This window comes from Agelaius phoeniceus, chromosome 2 (assembly GCF_051311805.1).
Source record: "Agelaius phoeniceus isolate bAgePho1 chromosome 2, bAgePho1.hap1, whole genome shotgun sequence".
Lineage (NCBI taxonomy): Eukaryota > Metazoa > Chordata > Aves > Passeriformes > Icteridae > Agelaius > Agelaius phoeniceus.
In genome coordinates this window covers 118,016,693-118,038,693 of record NC_135266.1, presented here as the reverse complement: position 1 = coordinate 118,038,693, position 22,001 = coordinate 118,016,693, and the positions used below count along the sequence as shown (strand labels likewise).

Genomic DNA, 22,001 nt, shown 5'->3' with positions numbered 1-22,001 from the left:
ACATTTAAACTGTATATCAATGTCTACTCTTATTTGTATTCTACATTACATCCCTTCCTATTATTTCTATTTCCTTAGGTTTTATATTTATATCTTGATTATCTATCTCAATATTTAGAAACAGGTAAGAGTAATATCTATATTCATATTATTTCAAATAAAAACCCTGCCTCTAACCCAAGAAGAGCCCAAAAAACCCCAACCCTTTCTTTTAGACAATATTTGAATAGATTTTACCCCTAGGTTTTCCTATTGATAGTCACATTTCTATTTATAATGTGTATTGCTTACTGATCCATTTCTCTTTATCAATGTCAATTTATAAATCAATTGATATTCTATATTCCATCTATTCCGAGGACTTATTTCTATATTTTTATACGTATTTTGATTCATTGATTATCTATTTCTGCCTTCAGATTTTCACTTCTGGAACACTTGTATTATTTCAAATAAAACCCCTGCCTCTACTCAAACAAAAGCCAAAAAATTCCCTTTCTTTCCAACTATATTTACATCTTCTTCTATTTCTATTCCCATTTCTCATTTATATTGCCACATAAGGTCATTTCTATTCTATACTACAACTCTTCATATTACTGACATAGATTTAGATTTCAATTTCTATCCATAGTTTCGTCATTTCTCTTTCTAGACTTATGATAGATTTCTATCTTAAGATTCACATTTCTATAATACTTCTATTCTTTCAAATAAAACCCCTGCCTCTAACCAAACAAAACCAAAGACACCCCTTTATCTAAACCATATTTAAAACTCTAAAAATCATCTCATTTTTCATCATTCTCTTCACATTTACTTTTATAATTTTTATTTATTACATTTGTAGGTATTATACATACTAGAGAGAATACCTTTTAATAGAATAATAGATATATAGTATTTTTATATCCTAGATATTCTTTTACTTCTATTTCTTTATATTCAATATTTAGAGAGATCGGTATACGCGTTATATATTTGGAGATCTGGATTTTTATTTTTATATTATTTCTATCTAGAAAAAAAACCCCAGCCTATAACCTAATAAAAAAATCCCAAAGAATCCCCAATTCCTTTTAACTCTATCTAAATAGTTTTATATTTACAACCGATCTTTAGATATCTTTGTATACATATACAATAGACTATCGTTTCTATAGATTAGCATCTGTTACAATAATATACTATATAGTATAGTTTTATGTGTTTATCTATTTGTTTTCTATATTTATGTTTACCACTATCATTTTATATTTGGTTTTATATTGATATTTATTTCTACTTTAATTAATCTATATATTAGACCGTATCAATTCATTAACCCAACGCATCAGAACCACACAAATACCGCACCTTCGGCAGCACCGGTACGCAGCCCACGCTCATCCCATCGCAGCGTATCCAAACCAAACCTATTTCTAGGACTAACAGAACAAAGACCCCACAACATTTAACCCTAAGAAAAACTCAAATCAACCGAACTGTCAAGACATTTGAAATCCCACTATAACTAGCCCAAAAGCCCTATACATTCTCATCATAAACTTCCTCCTACACCAATGGCTCAAAACCCCAAAAAACTCAGATACACATGGAAAATGACAGAACTGCTAGTCAAAACAAACACCCATGAAAAATTCAATCCAACCAACTCACTAAACTCAAAACCCTACAACTGACCCTAAACATTACTAAAAAAAGCCCCCAAAGCTCTACCTTGAGGCTAACTCACAAATAATAACCAATCATCTAGAAAGGTTATCTTCCAAATTTTAAAACAACTCATTAAAAGCATGAAAATAAAAAAAATCGAAACTATTAAAATACTAAAAAATATCACTACCCAAATTGAAAGACACATTGCCTCTAGAAACCCACCGTCAACAAACGCCCCTGTCCCCCAAAAGAAAACCAGAAACAAAACAGCAAAGCAGAAAGAAATCGGAACTTAGGAACGCTAAAACCAGAACGTTCAAGAAGTTCCACCATATCCCTGATCGTACACCAACTACAAACAACGTGAAACGATACAAACAATTCTTAAAGACCGCCTTAAAACCACTACATTAAAAACCCTTTCAACAATTCAAAACTGCATTGAACAAAAGCCATCTCATAAATTAACACCCAAAACTCCAGCAGCCCAGCTGGCCCTACCAAATCTCTCTGTTGATACACACAGTAAACAAAACCAAAATCCCAGGAATGCCTATCAGAAGTCTAGGAAAGAAACCTCTTGAAATTTATCCTACCTCAAATACAAACCAACCCCTCCAGAAAGTTAGCTTCACTCAAAAAAACTATTTACACAGAGGTAATAAGACCAAGAAATAAAACAACACACCATATAACGAACCACCAACGAATACAACAGCGAAGGGAAAAAAAAAACCCACTTTTTTTTCTTTTTTTTTATTTCAACTAGCTTCCTTTATTAGCTAGAACCAAAGATTTTGCCAGGGCTGTAACAACAACAACAACAACTTCTTTTTCTTCTTCTCCTTCTGAAATGTCCCTTCTCCTTCCCAAATTCCTTACAACTTCTGCGTTTGAATCCAAGCCAAAAGCAAAATTCGTGCACTTGTGAGTCCGGTGCTCCTGTCAGATTCTCTGTCTCCCTCCACATCTTCTTACACTTTCAGTCTGAACGCTGTCCTGCCCTGATGAGTTTGACAGAAGAATTGGCACATGTTAAGAGAGCATTTCCCTGCCTCCCTCCCTCCCTCCCTCCCTCCCCAGAGCTGGTTTCCTTAGCGCATTTCAATCGATCCCAAGCCCGCAATGATGCGCGCTCTGCCGGAAAGGGGAAACACGTGCTAGTGAACAGCAGCTCAGAAACAATTCTTTTCTAATGTTACCTGCTCTACTTGACTGCTCGCTAACACAAGTCTCATTTTACCATTGCAGGGAGAAGGCTGTAGGAAAATGTCTGATGAGCAGCCACAAAAGGCCTCACTCCCTGCTACACAGCCTGCAACAACCCCGGCAGAGCGGAGCAGCCAAATCACCGCACTCTCCTTGCCGTGGGCAAGGGTAGAAGATGACTGGGGGAGGCACATAAAAAGAAGGGAAACGCTCCTATAAATGCACAGCCATTTGCTTTCAGAAGCCCAGAGGTCAGGATCTTCTCTAGGAAGCCAGACGTGACATGATATTTCTAAGATTTTCTTCTTCATCGAAGGAAATGTACGTACATACCCACTCTTACAAACGTACCTACGGTTCTGGGGTTTTTTTTCTTCTGAAGCTCCAAGAATGATTTCCCACCTTGATTCATTCAGAAGAAACGGCCCCTGTGACTCAGGTCAGAAGGGCGGCCTGCGTTTTTGATCACGACAGCTTTTGGCTTTACCCTGTGAGCAGGAGCAGCCAGAGCTGAGGCTCAGCAGAGGCTGACCCCGGCCAGCCCCTTCCTCCCTTCCCCGTGTCACAATGACTTCCAGGCAGAAGGATGCAAAGCAGGTTTGTGTCTTTTCTCTTCAGTGCCAAGAGGTAAAAGATGTAGGCTTTGAAATAACTAATGACCCTCTCTTGGAACTCTCCCAAGGACAGTTTGAAAGCAAAGACAGAAGATTGCTGCTAAATCCATATGGGATAAGGATGAGAGCAGCAAGGATCCGAGGCCAGCAGCGTTGCCAGGCAGTGTCACGTCCCTGCCACCTTGTGACAAGGCACACAGCTGCAAAGCCCCAAAGCCTGCAAGCCCTGCAGCTGCCGCACGGATGGACCTGGTTCCCTTCCCAGGTGCCCAGAGGGACACCTGAGGGCAGGTGTCGTCCCCCGCCCCCCGAGGGCGCACCCAGAGCCCCGGGCAGGGACGGAGTCACTGACGGCTCTCTGGGGACGAGACCCTCCCTGCAGGTGACACCGGCTTGTCCTCTCCCTGTGGCACAGGGACCTCCAGGCTCTAGGACCAGCCTCATTTTGTCAGCATCCAGGTGCTGTGCTAGAGCCAGAGGGGTCAAGGCTTTCCAGAACCATAGGATCCGTAGCATCCTTGCGGTTGGAAAAGCCTTCTAAGGACATCGAGCCCAGCTGCTGCCCCCCCAAATCAGGTCCCTAAACACCACATCTTGACATCCTTGACATGTCTCCAGGCATGGGGACTTCCCTGGGCTCCTATGCCTGAGCACCCTTTCAGTGAAAAAATTTTCCCTCCAATCCAATCTAAGCCTTCCCTGCTGCAAGTTGAGGCCATTTCCTTTGGCCGTGTCACTTCTTACCTGGGAGACCTCGGTACTTCAACCTTACCTGCTCCTTCCCTAGGCGGTCTCTGGCTTGGCCGGAGGAGAGGAGGAACACTCCCACCACAGGAATGGCAGCTCAGGAGGTCCCACACCAAGGCCAGGGGGAGCAGCCGTCCTCGCCAGAGCTCGCATGTCCCTTCTTCTCAGAGATTGGCTCTGCTTTTCCTCCCGGGCAGATCTCTGCTGAGTGCTTCACAATTGCCTGTTTGGAGGAGGGGGGGAAAAGAGGTTAGCCAAGTTTTTTATCCAGACTTAGCTGCTGGCTTTGCCTCCTCCTGACTTCCTTCTGCTAAGAAAACAGCTGCCTTTGGACTTCTAGGGGCAACTTGCACGTCATGCCTGAAAAGGAACTACAGAAAAGCGCCTCATTTATAAAGCCTCAGCCAAGAAGACAGATGCAGCTGCAGCTTCGCCATGCCCACTGCCTGCAGAGCCGGCAGGCACCAGGCCAGCTCTGCTCCTCCTTCAAGTTGTTCCCAAAGCTGCTGGAAGAACTGAAGGCTCCTTTGGCCTTCCATTGCTCGGCTTGTCCCGAGAAAGAGCTTTGAGTGTTGTTACCCCTCCAGAAAGGAAGGGCCTTTCTGTCTCACACGCTCGGTGACACAAGGCTACGCAGCCTCTGCTCCAGGTGGGAAGGGCTTCCTTCCTCCTCTGGCACCCGGCTGGCACAGGGCACAGGTTGCTCAGAGGTCCTGGGGCTGCCCCATCGCTGCAAGTGTTCAAGGCCCGTCGGTGCTCTGCGATGAGGCTCTGAGCAAGCTGCTCGATGGAAGCACGTCCCTGCCCACGGCGGCAGCAGCCTTGGAATGAGGTGATCTTTAGAGCTCCTTGCAACCTGAATTCTTCCATGATTCTGGGAACTGAAAAAAGCGGGGAAAGAAATCTGTAAAGGTCACTAAATGCATCAAAGCACATCCCCAAGGATCCAATCCTCAGCAGCCCATGCAAGGCAAGGTCAGAGCTCTCTGCCCACCGAGGACACGGCAAGCAGCACGGACCTTTCCCCCACTCTCCAGCACGGAGAAGTGGGAAGCCAGAGGGAGTCCGTCTGTTTACAGACACCGGAGGGCGGCGGGACGGGGCGGGGCGGGACGGGGCGGGCGGTCTTACCTTGCAAAGCTGGCGGCAGAAAGGGCGGGCAGCGCCGCCGCCCCGCCGGGATTTTCCGGCCCGCCGTCGCTTCCGCCGCGCGAGAGGCGCGTGCGCGGGCTCGGGGGGGGTGCAGCCCCGTTCCCGTTCCGACAGCGTTCGCCCGCCCCCGCTCGCTGCCCCCGGCCCGCGGAGCGCTGCGACCGCGCCTCCGCCGCCCGCCGAAAGCGGCCCCGCCGGGCCGCGCCCCCCCCCCCCCGGCCATTCTTCTCAGCCATCGTGTCCCTTTTGCACTCCTGAACGTCTTTCACCCCTCCCGGCCATTTACCGAGCCCGCCCCGCCCGCCCCTCGCTCCCGCCCCGCCCGCCCCTCGCTCCCGCCCCGCCCCTCGCTCCCGCCCCTCGCCCTTGCCTCGCTCGGCAGCCGCGCCCTTGCCCCGCCCCCGGCAGCCAGCGGCGAGGGGCAGGGCGCTGGCTCGGGGGCCTGCAGTACCGGGCTCTGGCCACAGGGCGGCAGACTCCCGGGTCCGCGATATCCCCGCCCTTTTGGCCGCCATTTTCAGAAGGTCAAACAAACTCCCGCGACATTGGTGACGCGCCACTCCCAACATGGCGGCCGAGAGAGGACCCCCCCTCGGGCGAGAGAGGCGGTTACTCACATGCCGGTCAGAAACACGCCAAAATACGCCCGCCCGCGGCGCCGCTGACCACACAGCCCGTGTCGGGTACACCTAAAACGCGACAAAAATCCCGCCGGGGCTGCGCCGGCGTCGGTGTTCCGTGCAGGCAGTCCGCATAGACACACCGGGGTCCTCCGCTTTCCCGCCCTTTTCGCCGCCATTTTCAGAAGGTCAAACAAACTCCCGCGACAGTGGTGACGCGCCACTCCCAACATGGCGGCCGAGAGAGGACCCCCTCGGGCGAGAGAGGCGGTTACTCACATGCCGGTCAGAAACACGCCAAAATACGCCCGCCCGCGGCGCCGCTGACCCCACAGCCCGTGTCGGGCACACCTGAAACGCAAGAGAAAATCCCGCCGGGGGCGCGCCGGCGTCGGTGTTCCGTGCAGGCAGTCCGGATAGACACACCGGGGTCCTCCGCTTTCCCGCCCTTTTGGCCGCCATTTTCAGAAGGTCAAACAAACTCCCGTGACAGTGGTGACGCGCCATTCCCAACATGGCGGCCGAGAGAGGACCCCCCCCCCCCCCTTCGGGCGAGAGAGGCGGTTACTCACATGCCGGTCCGAAACACGCCAAAATACGCCCGCCCGCGGCGCCGCTGACCCCACAGCCCGTGTCGGGTACACCTAAAACGCCACAAAAATCCCGCCGGGGCTGCGCCGGCGTCGGTGTTCCGTGCAGGCAGTCCGCATAGACACACCGGGGTCCTCCGCTTTCCCGCCCTTTTCGCCGCCATTTTCAGAAGGTCAAACAAACTCCGCCACGCGCCACGCCCAAGAGGGCTGCCTGGCGGCGGCGCCGGGCTGCAGTACCGCGCTCTGCCCACAAGGCGGCAGCACTGCCGCCCACCCCAGCCGGGGGCGCCGCGCGCCTTGGGCCTGCGGGCGGCCAAGGCGGCAAAAAAGAACAGGGGCCATCCCCCCCAAAAACTCCTCGAAAAATAAATGCCAAAAACCTGCCTCTTACCAAACAAGAACCAAATAAGCCCCCTTTCTTTCATGCCTTCTTGAAATAAATTTGATAGTTCTAGTTTTTCTAGTTCTATTCACACCCATATTTAGACCGGACAGTGATGTGTTACGTCCTTTATACCATCTATTATGCCTATTCCTATTATCTGTATTTATTCATACTTTGTGGTTGTAGCAATGTCATTATATATTGATTGTATATGTCTAGACTTCCATTTAGATTTCTATCACACTTTTATTCTTCCAAAAAAAATCCCATCTCTAACCAAACAAATACCAAAAAACCCTTCTTGTCAACTCTATTGAAATAGTTTTATATTTAGAGCTTGCATAATTATATTCACTTTTATAGTCACCGTTTATACTGATGCATTCCATTCATCATTACATAGCACATATCTATTATTCACATCATAGAGATAAATCATTATTTTTATCATGTACCAAATCTACTGCTACAACTTCTTTTTTCTAATAGTTTCAATTTTTATATCCATCTTGATGTATTCATGAGATCTTTTTACAAGTAGATTTCTACCTTTCTATCATTTGTATTTGTAGTTTTTATAATAAAACCCCTGCTTTTGCCAAGTAAAAAACAAAACCATCCTTTCTTTTAAACTACTTTTAATAATGTTGTTGTATTTACAGTTACCATATCTATAATGTTTTACATATTATATCATAGCGATGTACTAGATTTATAGCTGTTTCCTATAATATACCATCATAAGATATATACGGTATCGCTTGTATTACATGTTGTATGGATTTATGTCACTTTACATTTACAATCCTTTAGTAATTTGATATATATATATATCTGCATAGATTCGCAACACATTTCTAGATTTAAAATTTCCTTTGAGCTGTGTTTATATTTAGCATCTCTATTGATATATCTATCAACATACGCAATGCTCTTTGAAAAATACAATATCTTATTGGAATAGATCATGACTTAAGTTACCTGTTAAATTTTAAATAGAGATCGAATAGATCAAAAAAAAAGTTTATTCCCATTTCTACACATCTACTCGTTTTGTTTAAAGATAGCTATCCTTAGAATTTTACATTTAAAATCCAATTCCTAAATGCAATGACAAAACAAACAGCATCGAATTCCCACCAATGTCTTCCAAAACCATCAAGATACCTCCACCAGCCAAACGACTGCCAGCGAAAAAAACACACAACACTCTTTTCACTAACAGTTCTCATCACATCAGAAAAATGGAACCAAACGAAAAGAAAACCCTGGAGAAACACACGCAGCAAATCACAAAAACCTCTAAAAAAACCCAAACCAACTCGCTCAACTCCAATCAGTGCCACTGACCCTGAACGTTATTTTAAAAACTAACCGAAGTTCTACATCTACACTAACTCAAAGAATAAGCAATACTCTGTCAAAAGAACTTTAGAAAGCGAACTAATGAACGAAATAGAAAAAAACCAAAAAATCTCAACCACTAAAAAATAAGAAAATAACTACCCAAAAAAAAAAAACAAAAAAACCCTACTTAAAAAGACCCACCATATAAATACCCACGTTCCCAAAAATAAAACTGATCAATAACCACCAAATACGTCAAAGGACAACAAGAAACGAAGAGAAAAAAAAGAAAAAAATAAAAAAAAAATAAAAAAAAAGAAAATACATTTGTAAAACAAAAGTCCCCCAAACCAAAGCAACTTTCATTTACCTCAAAAAAAATATTCCCAACTGAAGAATAAACGCATAGAGCCTCATTCGATCAAAATAAAAATACCACCCAGAAATAAACACAAAGCCGAAAGAGAAACGTAACCATTGACAAGATCTCCCAAAGGATCCGTCACAATAAAACGTACACTACAATCAAGCAAACCAAAGAAATAAAAGCCCTGGAAGACGAGAAACACAAACGCAATTAGAGAGATTTTAAAAACCCCGCTGCTATTAACGACACGACGCCACCTCGAACCCACCGAAACAAACGCTACACGCCCACGCTAATAAAAGCCACGGCGACAGAGTTAAAATCCGAGCCGCTGCTTCACGCAACGACCCGTAGAAACCATTGCACGCCTTTAAAAGCAGAATAGCCCGGCAAAAAAAAATATCCGACTACAGAACTCGATTCAAACCAAACCTTGATCGTCACCACCCGAACCGAGAACCGTACCGGTCAGGAAGAACGCCATAGCCCTTAGCGCACACCCACTGCGACCAGAACAAACCCGTGCGATCGATCCCTACAAAGCCACCTCCGAACCGCGACACCCAAGAACTTGCGGCAGCCCAACCCCGCGCTGCCGGCCCCGGACGGAGCGCGGCTCCCGGCGGCAAAGCGGCTCCTCCGGCGGCTGCTCCGGCGCGCAGGGGCGGCGCCGCCCCGGAGACCCCCCCGCCCCCGCCCGCTCCCCCTGCCCGGGGGGCCCCGGCGGCGCCCGAGCCCCGCGCCCGGAGCGGACAGAGCGGCCGGCACCGGCCGGGCCGGCGCAGCAGCGCCCGCGCCGCCTCTGCCGCCCTTGGCCGGCCCGGCGCCAGCTGCCCTCGGCTCCGCACGGCGGCTCGCACCGGCAAAGCGGCTCCGCCGCTGCCGCGCCAAATTCCCCGTGCGCCTCGGCACCCGCCCGGCCCGGGCCGGCAGCGCTCCCGAGCGGCAACGCTCCGGCCCGGGCCGCGGCCACAAGAAGCGCCCTCAAATGCAGCGGCACAGCCCGACTGCAGCCCTGCAAACGCCGCCAGAGCTGCGGCTTCCCGCAACTCAACCCCGAAACTGACGCCGCGGGCGGCGCTCACCTCGCTTCAACAAGGGCAAAGAAATGGCTTCTCCCCTTCAAGTTCATCCCCTGGGAGAGCAGAAAAGAAGGGGCTTTCCTCCAATGAAATCCTTCAAGCCATGTGCAAAGGGGGATTTTGACCTCCATTCAAACCCTTGCAAAGGAGGGACACCAGCGCTGTCCCCTCCATTTAAACCTTAGGATGATGAAAATGGGCTGGCTACCTTCCAATCAAAGCCATCCGATGACAACAATACTTTGCCCATTCCCGTTCAAATGGAACGCAGGGATTCCCTGTCACCCCTGGGATACCCCTAACAGCCGGGAAAAGGCAGCTTTTCCTTCAACCGACATCCTTGGAACCGCAAGCGAAAGCGGATCCCCCCCAGTTCCAACACAGACAAGATTAGGAGAGTAGCTGCTTGCCTCTCCTTCATTTCTTTTGTCTTCACAAGCTCCCTTTTTGTTCCTGGGGAAGCGGGGAGGGGGGACTGCCAAGATCCAATTGAAAAGGGAAAGGACCAAAGTCCCCGCTCCAAATCCACACGCGCTCACCCGTTCGGCTGCTGCTTCCCGGCACAAAGATTCGTCCCTCGGCACCTCCTTGAAGCGATGCTCCGCGGATCCAAGCGCGTATCCAGGTGTTCGCCCAGACGCTGCCAGAAGCTCTCGCAGTCCTTCCATGAGACAGCCCCGGGAGCCCCCCCATGAACCCCTCTACTCAGCAGCTCCATGCAAAAGGCAGCTGAGGCGAAGCCTCCCCCTAAAACAGCCTCGCCCCCCCCCGCCCCGGCAGGAGCCGGCCCCTCATCATCCTCACAGCTCACATCTGGCGCTGCTCCGAGCCCCCCATCATCCTCACAGCTCACACCTGGCGCTGATGCCACTCTCCAACAGCGCCTCTCCCCGTCCAGCACACAGCCCGCTTCTCACAGACACAGAGCCAACAGAAATCTGCTCCGGGTGCTGGCTGTTCTTAGTCCGTCTGCTTCCACAATTCAGACACGGACGTGCGCTGATGGCACTGAGGGAAAGCTTTCCAGTGCACAAAACTGTCATTCTGGTAGCACGCTTTGAGACGCCTGCAGAAAAAGCAGAATCAGCGCCGCCTCCTAAGAGCCCTGCTGAGGAACCCCGCCCTCCTTGGGACACCCAATGCAGCAGAGCTCGAAAAACGAGGGCAAAAGTCAAGCTTGGAGTGGAAAAAGACAATAGAAATACAGCAGCCTTTCAAGAAAGCCTTCACACAGTAATAGTGGGAGCCGGTCCCATTTCTTCTTTCCTTGCTCTCTGGAATGACATCAATACGAAGTAAAAAACCCACACGAAACACAAGGCAGAGCTGGGATTTGACACGTCTTCCTTTTGGCTCTCGGGATGACAAGCGCCTCTTCCGGGACTGCGACACGCTTTGGGCGCTGGCAGAGAACGGAGGCAAAAGGTGCCAGAGAGCCCTTTCTATCGCCTTCAGCCCCTGCAGCTGTTCTGAGGGTTCCAGGGCACAGCTCGGTCCGTTCCTAGATCAAAACCTCACGGCAATATCTTCAGAACTACTACCCATCTCCAGTCGGAACCTTCTACATTCCTGTAAACAAATGAGTGCATAGAGAGGGTTTCTCCCCAGCTGAGTTTAGAGACCAATTCCTATTCTTTAGCAATACCTAGAAAACCGAATGCCTTGCCAGGTTTTAGCATCCTACACCCACTCACCCCTCCCTGTGCATTTGGTGGCAGCTTTGGGTCCCTCCGGGGGACGGCACCCAGCGTGACCCCCGCCCCTCGCCCGCCCCCCACCTGCTCCTGCACCGCCGTGGGGCTCCCTCTCCCGGGCACCTTGGGCTGCCCCCAACGGCATCAGAGCCCCGAGTCTTCACCCCGCCTTTCCCTGACCCCCAAAGAAGGCTCCGAACGAATCCGACTGCCCCGGACAGCAGCGCAGCGCTTCCCCCAAGCCCTTCCCACACGTGCATAGCCCCAGCAAGGGATTCTGCTGCAACAAGAAAGGGGGGGCAGCCCCCAGAAGGCTTGAGGTTCCTGCCCAGCCTCGCTGTCACGGGCCAGGGGCAGCGAGAGAGGGAGCGGCACAGACGGCGGGGACGGCCCGGCACGGAGCGGGGGCCGCTCTCAGCGCGATGCCGGCAAAGCCGCAGCTCCGGCGCTGTCGGCCGCGCCGCTTGAGCGGCACGGGGGGATCCGCCGAGAGCCTCCGGCCCCGCGCGGGGACTCCCGCAAGGGCCCAGGGGCGCCGGGCTCCGGGGCTGCGGGGCAAAGAAGGAAAGGGGGCACGGGAAGAGAGGAGCGAGAGCAGGGCACGAGAAAGGGCGGCGAGGGAGCTCGGGCTGCGCAGGAAAGCGGCACGGGAAGGGAAAGCCCGGGACGAGGGTACACGGAGGCTGGGCACAGGAAGGAGAGAGGGGGAACAGAAGGGAGTAGCGGGCTAGGGACAGGACAGGAAGGAGCCGGCTTTGCGGGGGGAGAGGGAATGGGGGAAAGGGAGCGAGAGAAGGCGAAGACGGGGAGAAGGAAGGAGGGCTAGAGAGAGGGACAGGCGGGGAAGCCTCCCAGAGCCCCGGCTGCACCCCGAGCCCGGCCCGGCGCCTCGCCCTGCCCGGGATGCTGCGGCGCTCGGCGGAGCTCGGCTCGCTCCGGAGACGCTCGGCTCCACTCGGCTCTTGGCGCCTCAACTCGGCTCTTGGCGCCTGCATTCGCCTCTTCGGCCGAGCTCGCCTCGCTTCGGCCCAACTCCCAGCCGCTCTGTGCCTTCGGCGCGCCTCGGCTCCGCTCGCCTCGCCTCGGCTCCCCGACGGCGGGCGGGCAAGCGCCGCCGCCTCCCGTTCAGCTCGCCCGGCTCGGGGCTCTCCCGCTGCCGCGTCCCGCGGGCGGCCCGGCCACGGCGCGGACACGACCGGGAGCGCGGGCTCGGGCAGGAGCTCATTAGGCTGGGAGCGCACTGGCGCTAAGCAGCGCGCACGAGAGCAGCAGGCTCGCTTCGCCTGAGCTCGGCTCGCTTCGCTTCAGGCAGCCTCGGAAGCCTCGCCTCGGTTCGCTCGAGGCCGTCAGGGTCGGCCGCTCTCGCCTTGCTTCGGCCGAGCTCGTGCGATTCCCCCGAAGGCGGCGGCGTTCGGTTGTGGTTTTAGAAATAGCCTCCTCTATCGATTGGATCTCTCTACAGTTAGATTTATATTTCTAGAATACTTCTATTAATCCAAAGAAAAACCCCATCTCTAACCAAATAAATACAAGAAAACACCTTCTTTTAAACGGTATCGAAATATTTTTATACTTTGTATAGTTATACTCACATTTATATTTATCGTTTCTTTTGATGCAATCTATTAATAATTATCTATAATATCTATAAAATTCTAGACATGTATTTAAAGTATTATCTATATTATGTATCGTATCTACTGCTGCAACTGATTTTTTCTTCTAGTTTTAAACTTTATCTGTATGTATTTATGATATCTTTCTAGACTTAGATTTCTACCTTCATATTCTTTGTATTTATCATTTTTATCATCAAAACCCTGCCTATTGACAAGTTAAAAAAAACGCTTTCTTTAACGATCTAAAAAATATTTTTATACTTATAATTTTCCTATTTCTATTTATAATTTGCTCTCTTGTACGTGATAACATACCTGCTCCTGCACCGCAGTGGGGCTCCCTCTCCTGGGCACCTCGGGGTGCCCCCAGGGGCATCAGAGCCCCGCGTCTTCACCCCCCCCCCCCTTTTCCTCTAGTTAGAAACTACACTGGAACTTTTTTCTGGAAACAAAGACATGACCTAAATCCTCTCCCCATGTCCTAGACAGATAGATGTTCAGTTCTTAGTTGACTGGGCAGCAGTTTCTTCAATAGAATGATAAACAATATGGAAACGTTTTAGCTACAAGCAAATAGGCAAATCTGAACAAGGTCCTGGTGGCCAGCCACTGCAGTTCTTTTGAAGCAATTTTTTAAACAATCAAATACTGATACCACAAAAAATAAAGCAAAAAGCCGACTACTGGCTAAGAAAGAAGGAAAAATTAACCTTTGACGACAACAACAACATTCCAAGGACACAGGCTTTTTTCCAATCTCAGACCTTATTACTACTACCTCTCTTGGGAATTCTCATCGTGGATCCCAAAAGGAATAAATCCCTCAGCGTGTCCTAAAGCACCAAGGAGCTACCTACAAGTGAAGGTGGCTACTTTCAGTGCAGACACAGCTGATGACACAGCAGCGGCACAGTTCCGTGCTGCACAGGGATAGTACTGTCTCCTCTTCTCCAGCAGCTGACTCTCTCCTGCCATGGCTTCTGTAAATGCATCAGAGCACGACCTTAACCACAAACAGGCAAGAAAACATCATCCGAAGTCTTTCATTAAGCAGTACAAGAAGGGTTCCAAGCAGAGACCAACAGAATTTCAAGGAAGCAGTATGCAATTAAACCCCCTCAGATTTGTTCAAGTAGCCGGCAAAATGGAACCATTCAGAAATGACAAAGAAAACCCCCCCAAGTATTTATACAGGAGTCCTTAATGTCAGAAAGGGGATGACAGGTTATGTTCAGATAAGATGAATGTTTATTTGGATCTATAAATAAACTTCTCTCGTGGTCCTTTGCCAAAAAATAGAACCTACAAGTGAACACCTACACCTGCCTCAAGAGACCTAACGAGCCCCTGGCAGCCACCGGCATCAAAGCGCAGTGGATGTTTCTAATCCAGGCTAAGGAGAACAATGTCACCTTTTGTTCTCTCCAGTTTGTTTCCTCTGCAGTCCTAGTTGCTTCTTATGATTTTTACAGTCTCTGTATCTTCTCGGGCAGCGCTGAGTCTGACGACCGGGATACGAGAGTCCTTCCCTGCCCTACGGAGAGAACCAGGAAAAAAAGTTCAAAAAAGAACAGGGCAGTTTGAAGTTAATACCTCCGACGAGAAGCAGCACCCGACAAACAGAGCAACGGTGAACAAAGCGTGACACCTCCCTGGGGACAGAAGACTTACAAACTCTCCGGGATTTACAATTCTAGTAACCAAGCCCTTCAGCACAGCAGCCAAGTGTCCCATCAGGTGGTGCTGCACCAAAGCACGATCCGAGAGGTTCCAAAGAGTGAAATGCACGTTACTGTCCAAAGACGTAAAATCTTGCAAAATAACAAAACTACAATAGATCTAAACTACAGGGCAAGAGTACAAGTGTTAACTTGAGGAGCTGGAACCGTCCAGGTGAGCAACTGCTAACTGGATCCTCAACAGACTTTGAGGAACCCTTCAGGATACAGAAGGATTTTCCCCAGAAATGTCACAGGCCGAGTTTTGATAGAAGTACACTTGCCAGATGCTCAGAAACGTCACCCATCCTCCTCCGGGTGTCCTGAGAGAGCTGCGAATGGCTCTCACCTGGTTTGAGCTGGTTCTGTAAGGGCTCAGGCTGAATTTCACCAGATGCAACCAAACTGGGCAACACCCAGTGGGACAGAAGGAACCCAAAGCTTGTTTTACCCAAAGCTTGGGTAAGCAGAGCTCCAGCAAATACTGAGGAAACGATCAGAACAGGGTAACAAATAATAAACATAACTTCTTTTTTTTTAACTTGCCTTTTTTTTTTTTTTTTCAGATGAGCAAAACAATTAAGGAGAAGGTGAAAACCTCACCATGACTGAACATTTCATCACCTGTAAGCTGACCATCCTTAGCATAGAGGACTCCAAATTTAAAATTCACCGATCCCAGGAAAATAAAACCAAATATTATTTGGTGAACAGTCAAACAGAAGACATAAAAATTTGTTTCCTCTAATCTTTGCCTACATCCTACACGTTAGAACATACATTTTATACCATCTCCTACTACACAATAATTTACCTTTAAACTTTGATAGTATAGCATAAAATCATTAACTTAGACGGGTGATCAATTATTATTAAGTTGGTGCTTCAAGTTATTTTTGCTGTCAGGTTCAAAAAAACATGACTTCTTTTTACTGTAACGAGCAATTGATTTAGAAGTCATCAAAAGCCCATCAAAATACAAAGCCGTATTCACCGGACGGGTCTGTGAGCAAGAAGTAGTTAGGCTTGTACTCACCTCTTGCCCTTCAAGAACCAATAAATCCTGTCAACAAAAACAGCATCTTTAGCCCCCTCCTATTAAAGATTCTACAAGGATGATGCTTTTATTGGTGTTTAGAAGTTTGGATTTGAAATGGCCAGTTCAATGGATAAAGAGACAGTTTAAGTAGTATTAGATTATTATTCTTATTCTTATTAGCTACTGGAAGAAACAAACCAGTAGGATCTATACTTAATTCCTTCTATTTCCAGGAAATCATAAAGAAAAAGAACCAAACCAAAAAAAGTCACTTCCTACCTTTTGTATCTCAGGATGAAAAATGTCTCTTGGGCTCTTCTCCAGTTTCTCCAGACTCCTGGCACTGAAATGCAAATGAACGAGTGCTTTATCGGAGGGCAAGTGCACATTCCAACCCCGAAGCACCAACCGATGGCAGTTACAGCGCTTACAAAATGAATCCTTCCCAGAGCCTCTGGGAAATGGAACGGTTTGTGCAACTGCCATTTCTCCCCCAAAATACTAACTCCCAACACTTCCTAAACTTAGTTTGCATTTTAAAAACAGAAATTAGGGAGACTCAGGGTGGAGATCAGGTTGAAATTGATTTCCTTCTAAAGCACAGGGGCTCTGTTCCATCACCCTTCACTTTGGCTCCACACGGAATCACGGGGAGCATTTTAGGAGAGCTCAAGAACCAATTCTATTTCTCTCTTTTTTCTAGTTCTCTCTCTTCCTAAATAATTCAAGGCAAGTCAAATGAAAAAGGACAAGTTCAGCAGCAAATTCACACTTTTCCCCTTTGTCTGCTCAAGAACAGGCTTTAAAACCACTTCTTGCTGCCTTCCACGGTTAAGACTTGCAAAACAGTTTCGCAAGTTTGATAGGTTTATCATAAAAACCACAGAACGCAAGCTCTGAATGACAGGAAAAGGTACACAGGCAAATATCTCAGCTGATGGTGGCTTATTTGTAAACACAGACCTTAACGGACATTGCACGGAGAATGTTTCAGTGGGACTCGAAGGGAAAAATATTTCCTGAGTACCCTGTAAACAAGAAAAGCTAGGATATATTACAGGACATACCCACTTGTTCTGCATATTCAAATAGGATTATCAATAAAAACATTTAAGAAGGAAGAAAACCAAGGTAATTTTACTCAGCTATATTTACTGCCGATTTAGAGGAAAAAAAAAAAAAAAAAAAAGTGAACCAGAAACGCCTACAGTAGAACTTTAAAACAATTGCTTGGATAAAAGCAGCTCATGGAACATGAAGTAGAAAAAAAGCGAAACCAGTATCAGACCTGCCTATTTTCTTACCATTGCACAAGAAAATCCGACAAGCGGTAGAAAGTCACTGCCTAAAACCGATCCTAGGACGTAACCGAGAACAATGGAGGCATTTGCTAATCTAAACGGAAACCTTTTCCGGACCCTAGTGTCAAATCACACGTTTTGTCTCTCAGCAGCTCGAGGCTGGAGAGCATTTCCCCTGGGGGTCGGGAGGGCAGGGGCACAAGGGGCTGAGTTTGCCGATCGCACCTGTGCCATCAGAAGGATCCTGCCCGGCGCTCCTTGCGCTCGCCATTCTCCGGGCCATCGCTGTGTTTTACTGCTCAGCGATGCCGCTCCATCTGTTTGCGTGGAAGAAAGAGCCACGAGCACTGAGGCACTCAGCAGCCGTGTCATGCCAGCGATGTCGAGCGCTCTCTGCTCGCAAGGCTGAGCACGCCGCGGAGCCGCCTCCGCAGCCGCTCGTCCGCCCCCGCCCGCAGCAGCGGCAGCGGCCCGAGGGAGACGGCTGCAGCTCGGCGGCTCCCGCGCCTCCGCCAGCCCGAGGGCAGCCGCCGCACAGTGACCGCGGCAGCGCCCGGCGCCGCTCGCCCGGGGCGGCTCCTGCAGCTCCCGGCCCGCGGCAGCAAAGCACCGCCTGGCGCTCCGCCATCGGCGGGCGGCAGCGCGCCCCGCCCGAGCTCAGCCCCCGCCACCGGGACCGCTGAGCGAGGCCGAGGCACCGGGCGGACGCCCCTTCCGCGCCGCTCGGCTCCGTGCGGGCGGCCGGACGGAGGCTTCGCCCCTCCAGCGTCGCTGCCGCGGCTCCGTCCCGCGTGGCACAGGCGCCGGGAGCTCCCCGCGCCCAGCCCGCTCCCCCGGCGAGCGGCCGCCTCGGGCCGCCAGCCATTCATATGGCGCGTCGGCCGTTGCGTCAGACGCCGCGCTTTACGGCCGCAGGGCCTGCCGGGAGTTGGAGTCTCGGACTGACAGCCACCGCTCCGTTCTCCGCCACCGGGAGCTGCGCTCCCGCCAGGAGGTCAAACGGCTCCTTCGCTCCTGGGCGCGGAAGCACCTTAGGCAGCACCGCCCCTCCCGAATGTCCTTTCTTTTCCACTCCAACTCTTTTTTCTTTTTTTCACTCTGTTTTTCACCCCCTTTTCCACTTTCCCTCTTTCTTTTTCACTCTCACCCTTTTCCTTTTTCATTTTTTTTCTTCCTTTCTCTTCCTCCTTTTTTTTTTTTTCTTCCTTTCCTTTTTCCTTTTCTTTCTTTCGCTCTTTCTTTCTTTCTGTCTGTCTTTCTCTATTTCTTTCTTTCTCTCGCTCTCTTCCTGTCTCTCTCTTTCTTTCTTTCTGTCTGTCTTTCTCTATTTCTTTCTCTCTCTCTTTCTTTCTTTCTTTCTCTCGCTCTCTTCCTGTCTCTCTCTTTCTTTCTTTCTGTCTGTCTCTCTTTCTTTCTTTCTCTCTGTCTCTCTCTCTCTCTGTCTCTCTTTCTTTCTTTCTCTCTCTCTCTTTCTTTCTTTCTCTCTGTCTCTCTTTCTGTCTCTCTTTCTCTCTTTCTTTCTTTCTTTGTCTCTCTCTCTTTCTTTCTTTCTCTCTGTCTCTCTTTCTGTCTCTCTCTGTCTCTCTTTCTTTCTTTCTTTCTTTCTTTGTCTCTCTCTCTTTCTTTCTTTCTCTCTTTCTTTCTCTGTGTTTCTAATCTGGGATTTCCATTCTGGCTTTAGGATAAAAAAGCAGCAGTAGAAACGTTCAGGCTACCGGGGAGTGCAAAAAACCCCAAAACGGTAATGATTTTAGGAAAACTATTTCCTCCATGGGAGCCTGAAATTTTCTACAGCTGCAGGTGACATCGAGCTTTTATTTCTTCTTCTAGATAGTTTATACTTAATACTCTATGTATACAGCGCCCCCTGCCGTCTGCATGGGCGCACTGCAGGCACGGCGCCCTTTGCCGCCTTCATGGGCGCACTGCAGGCACAGCGCCCCCTGCCGTCTGCATGGGCGCACTGCAGGCACAGCGCCCCCTGCCGTCTGCATGGGCGAACTGCAGGCAGAGTGCCGCCGAATGACGTCACCTCGTCGACACGGCGCCCCGCCCCGGCCCCGCCCCCAGCGCCCCTCGGAAAGACCCCAAGGCGTAGCCGTTTTGCCAGCTGCCTGATCAAAATGCCGACACCCACCTCGAGCCCTAGAAACGATTTCCCGCGACGCCGAACCCTGCAGGCGAACCGGAATGCCATCATCGCAATTGAAACGCCACAGAAAAGCTCGTCGGGGCCGCGCCGCCATCGGTGTTCCGTGCAGGCAGTCCGCATAGACACACCGCCGGGGGCCCTCCGTTCTTCCGCCCTTTTGAGAAGGTCAAACAAACTCTGCCACGCGCCACGCCCAAGAGGGCTGCCTGGCGGCGGCGCCGGGCTGCAGTACCGCGCTCTGCCCACAAGGCGGCAGCACTGCCGCCCACCCCAGCCGGGGGCGCCGCGCGCCTTGGGCCTGCGGGCGGCCAAGGCGGCAAAAAGGAACAGGGGCGATCCCCCCCAGAAGCTGCTCTGAAATAAATGCCCCAAAGCAACCAGGAAGAAGAAAAAAATCCTCCTGCCTCTAACCTAATAGGATAAAAAAAAAAAAAAAAAAAAAAAAAAACACCAAACCAAACCCAAACCCAACAATTTCTTTAAAAAAATATGTAAATATTTTTAAAAATAGTTTTTCATATTAATATTCACCTTTCTATTTATAATGCGTATTGATGTATATTTATACATTTCTATTTATAAATAAATTTCTATTCTATATTACATCTCTCCCTAGTACTTAAATTTATTTCTCTATTTTTATACCTATTTTTACACAGTAAGTATATATTTGTTAGGATTTTTGCTTCTGTAACGCTTACATTATTTAAAATAATTCCCCTGCCCCTACCCGGATAAAAGCCAAAAAGAACCCCCTTTAATTTCGACTGCATTTAAATTTGTAAAAAAATTTTTTTTTTTTTCATCTTTATATCCACATTTATATTTCAAATGTATATTGATGTGTAATGTTTATTTTTACATTTATAATTTCCGATTTTTTATAAGTTTATATTCTATTTTACATCTGTTCCTATTTCTTCTATTTATTGACATCTTTTTATTCATATCTTTCTATATTTCATCTATATTTCTGTGTTAGGATTTTTACTTCTGTAACTCTTCCATTATTTAAAATAAAACCCCTGCCTCTACCCAAATTCAAGCCAAAAAGAACCCCTTTCTTTTCAACTCTATTTCAATCTTTTTTAAAATTGTATCTTTCAGGTTCATGTTCACATTGACATTTAAACTGTATATCAATGTATACTCTTATTTGTATTCTATATTACATCCCTTCCTATTATTTCTATTTCCTTAGGTTTTATATTTATATCTTGATTATCTATCTCAATATTTAGAAACAGGTAAGAGTAATATCTATATTCATATTATTTCAAATAAAAACCCTGCCTCTAACCCAAGAAGAACCCCAAAAACCCCAACCCTTTCTTTTAGACAATATTTAAATAGATTTTACCCCTAGGTTTTCCTATTGATAGTCACATTTCTATTTATAGTGTGTATTGCTTACTGGTCCATTTCTCTTTATCAATGTCAATTTATAAATCAATTGATATTCTATATTCCATCTATTCCGAGGACTTATTTCTATATTTTTATACGTATTTTGATTCATTGATTATCTATTTCTGCCTTCAGATTTTCACTTCTGGAACACTTGTATTATTTCAAATAAAACCCCTGCCTCTACTCAAACAAAAGCCAAAAAATTCCCTTTCTTTCCAACTATATTTACATCTTCTTCTATTTCTATTCCCATTTCTCATTTATATTGCCACATAAGGTCATTTCTATTCTATACCACAACTCTTCATATTACTGACATAGATTGAGATTTCAATTTCTATCCATAGTTTCGTCATTTCTCTTTCTAGACTTATGATAGATGTCTATCTTAAGATTCACATTTCTATAATACTTCTATTATTTCAAATAAAAGCCCTGCCTCTAACCAAACAAAAACCAAAGACACCCCTTTATCTAAACCATATTTAAAACTCTAAAAATCATCTCATTTTTCATCATTCTCTTCACATTTACTTTTATAATTTTTATTTATTACATTTGTAGGTATTATACATACTAGAGAGAATACCTTTTAATAGAATAATAGATATATAGTATTTTTATATCCTAGATATTCTTTTACTTCTATTTCTTTATATTCAATATTTAGAGAGATCGGTATACGCATTATATATTTGGAGATCTGGATTTTTATTTTTATATTATTTCCATCTAGAAAAAAAACCCCAGCCTATAACCTAATAAAAAAAATCCCAAAGAATCCCCAATTCCTTTTAACTCTATCTAAATATTTTTTTATTTACAACCAATCTTTATATATCTTTGTATACATATATAATAGACTATCATTTCTATAGATTAGCATCTGTTACAATAATATACTATATAGTATAGTTTTATGTGTTTATCTATTTGTTTTCTCTATTTATGTTTACCACTATCATTTTATATTTGTTTTTATATAGATATTTATTTCTACTTTAATTAATCTATATATTAGACCGTATCAATTCATTAACCCAACGCATCAGAACCACACAAATACCGCGCCTTCGGCAGCACCGGTACGCAGCCCACGCTCATCCCATCGCAGCGTATCCAAACCAAACCTATTTCTAGGACTAACAGAACAAAGACCCCACAACATTTAACCCTAAGAAAAACTCAAATCAACCGAACTGTCAAGACATTTGAAATCCCACTATAACTAGCCCAAAAGCTCCGTACATTCTCATCATAAACTTCCTCCTACACCAATGGCTCAAAACCCCA

At 47.6% G+C, this 22,001-nt stretch overlaps 1 long non-coding RNA gene and 1 other non-coding gene across 5 annotated transcripts; both read right to left on the bottom strand.

Annotated features, from left to right (window-relative positions):
• Positions 1-2,408: 2,408 nt before the first annotated feature.
• On the bottom strand, positions 2,409-5,566 carry LOC143693434 (uncharacterized). 2 transcript variants are annotated; one of them, XR_013181135.1, is made up of 4 exons: positions 5,361-5,566; positions 4,255-5,110; positions 3,220-3,356; positions 2,409-2,663 (listed from the first exon to the last, which is right to left on the bottom strand). It is a non-coding gene; the product is annotated as an uncharacterized LOC143693434 (long non-coding RNA). The 2 variants fall into 2 exon arrangements; XR_013181136.1 differs by lacking the exon at positions 5,361-5,566 and adding an exon at positions 5,249-5,323.
• Positions 5,567-13,067: 7,501 nt separating this feature from the next.
• On the bottom strand, positions 13,068-18,268 carry LOC129117402 (uncharacterized). Of its 3 annotated transcripts, none has more exons than XR_013181134.1 (4): positions 17,372-18,268; positions 16,809-16,873; positions 16,125-16,188; positions 13,068-14,622 (listed from the first exon to the last, which is right to left on the bottom strand). It is a non-coding gene; the product is annotated as an uncharacterized LOC129117402 (transcript). The 3 variants fall into 3 exon arrangements; XR_013181133.1 differs by having other exon boundaries at positions 13,068-14,617; positions 15,349-16,188; positions 17,372-18,264; XR_013181132.1 differs by having other exon boundaries at positions 15,353-16,188; positions 17,372-18,264.
• Positions 18,269-22,001: the final 3,733 nt, after the last annotated feature.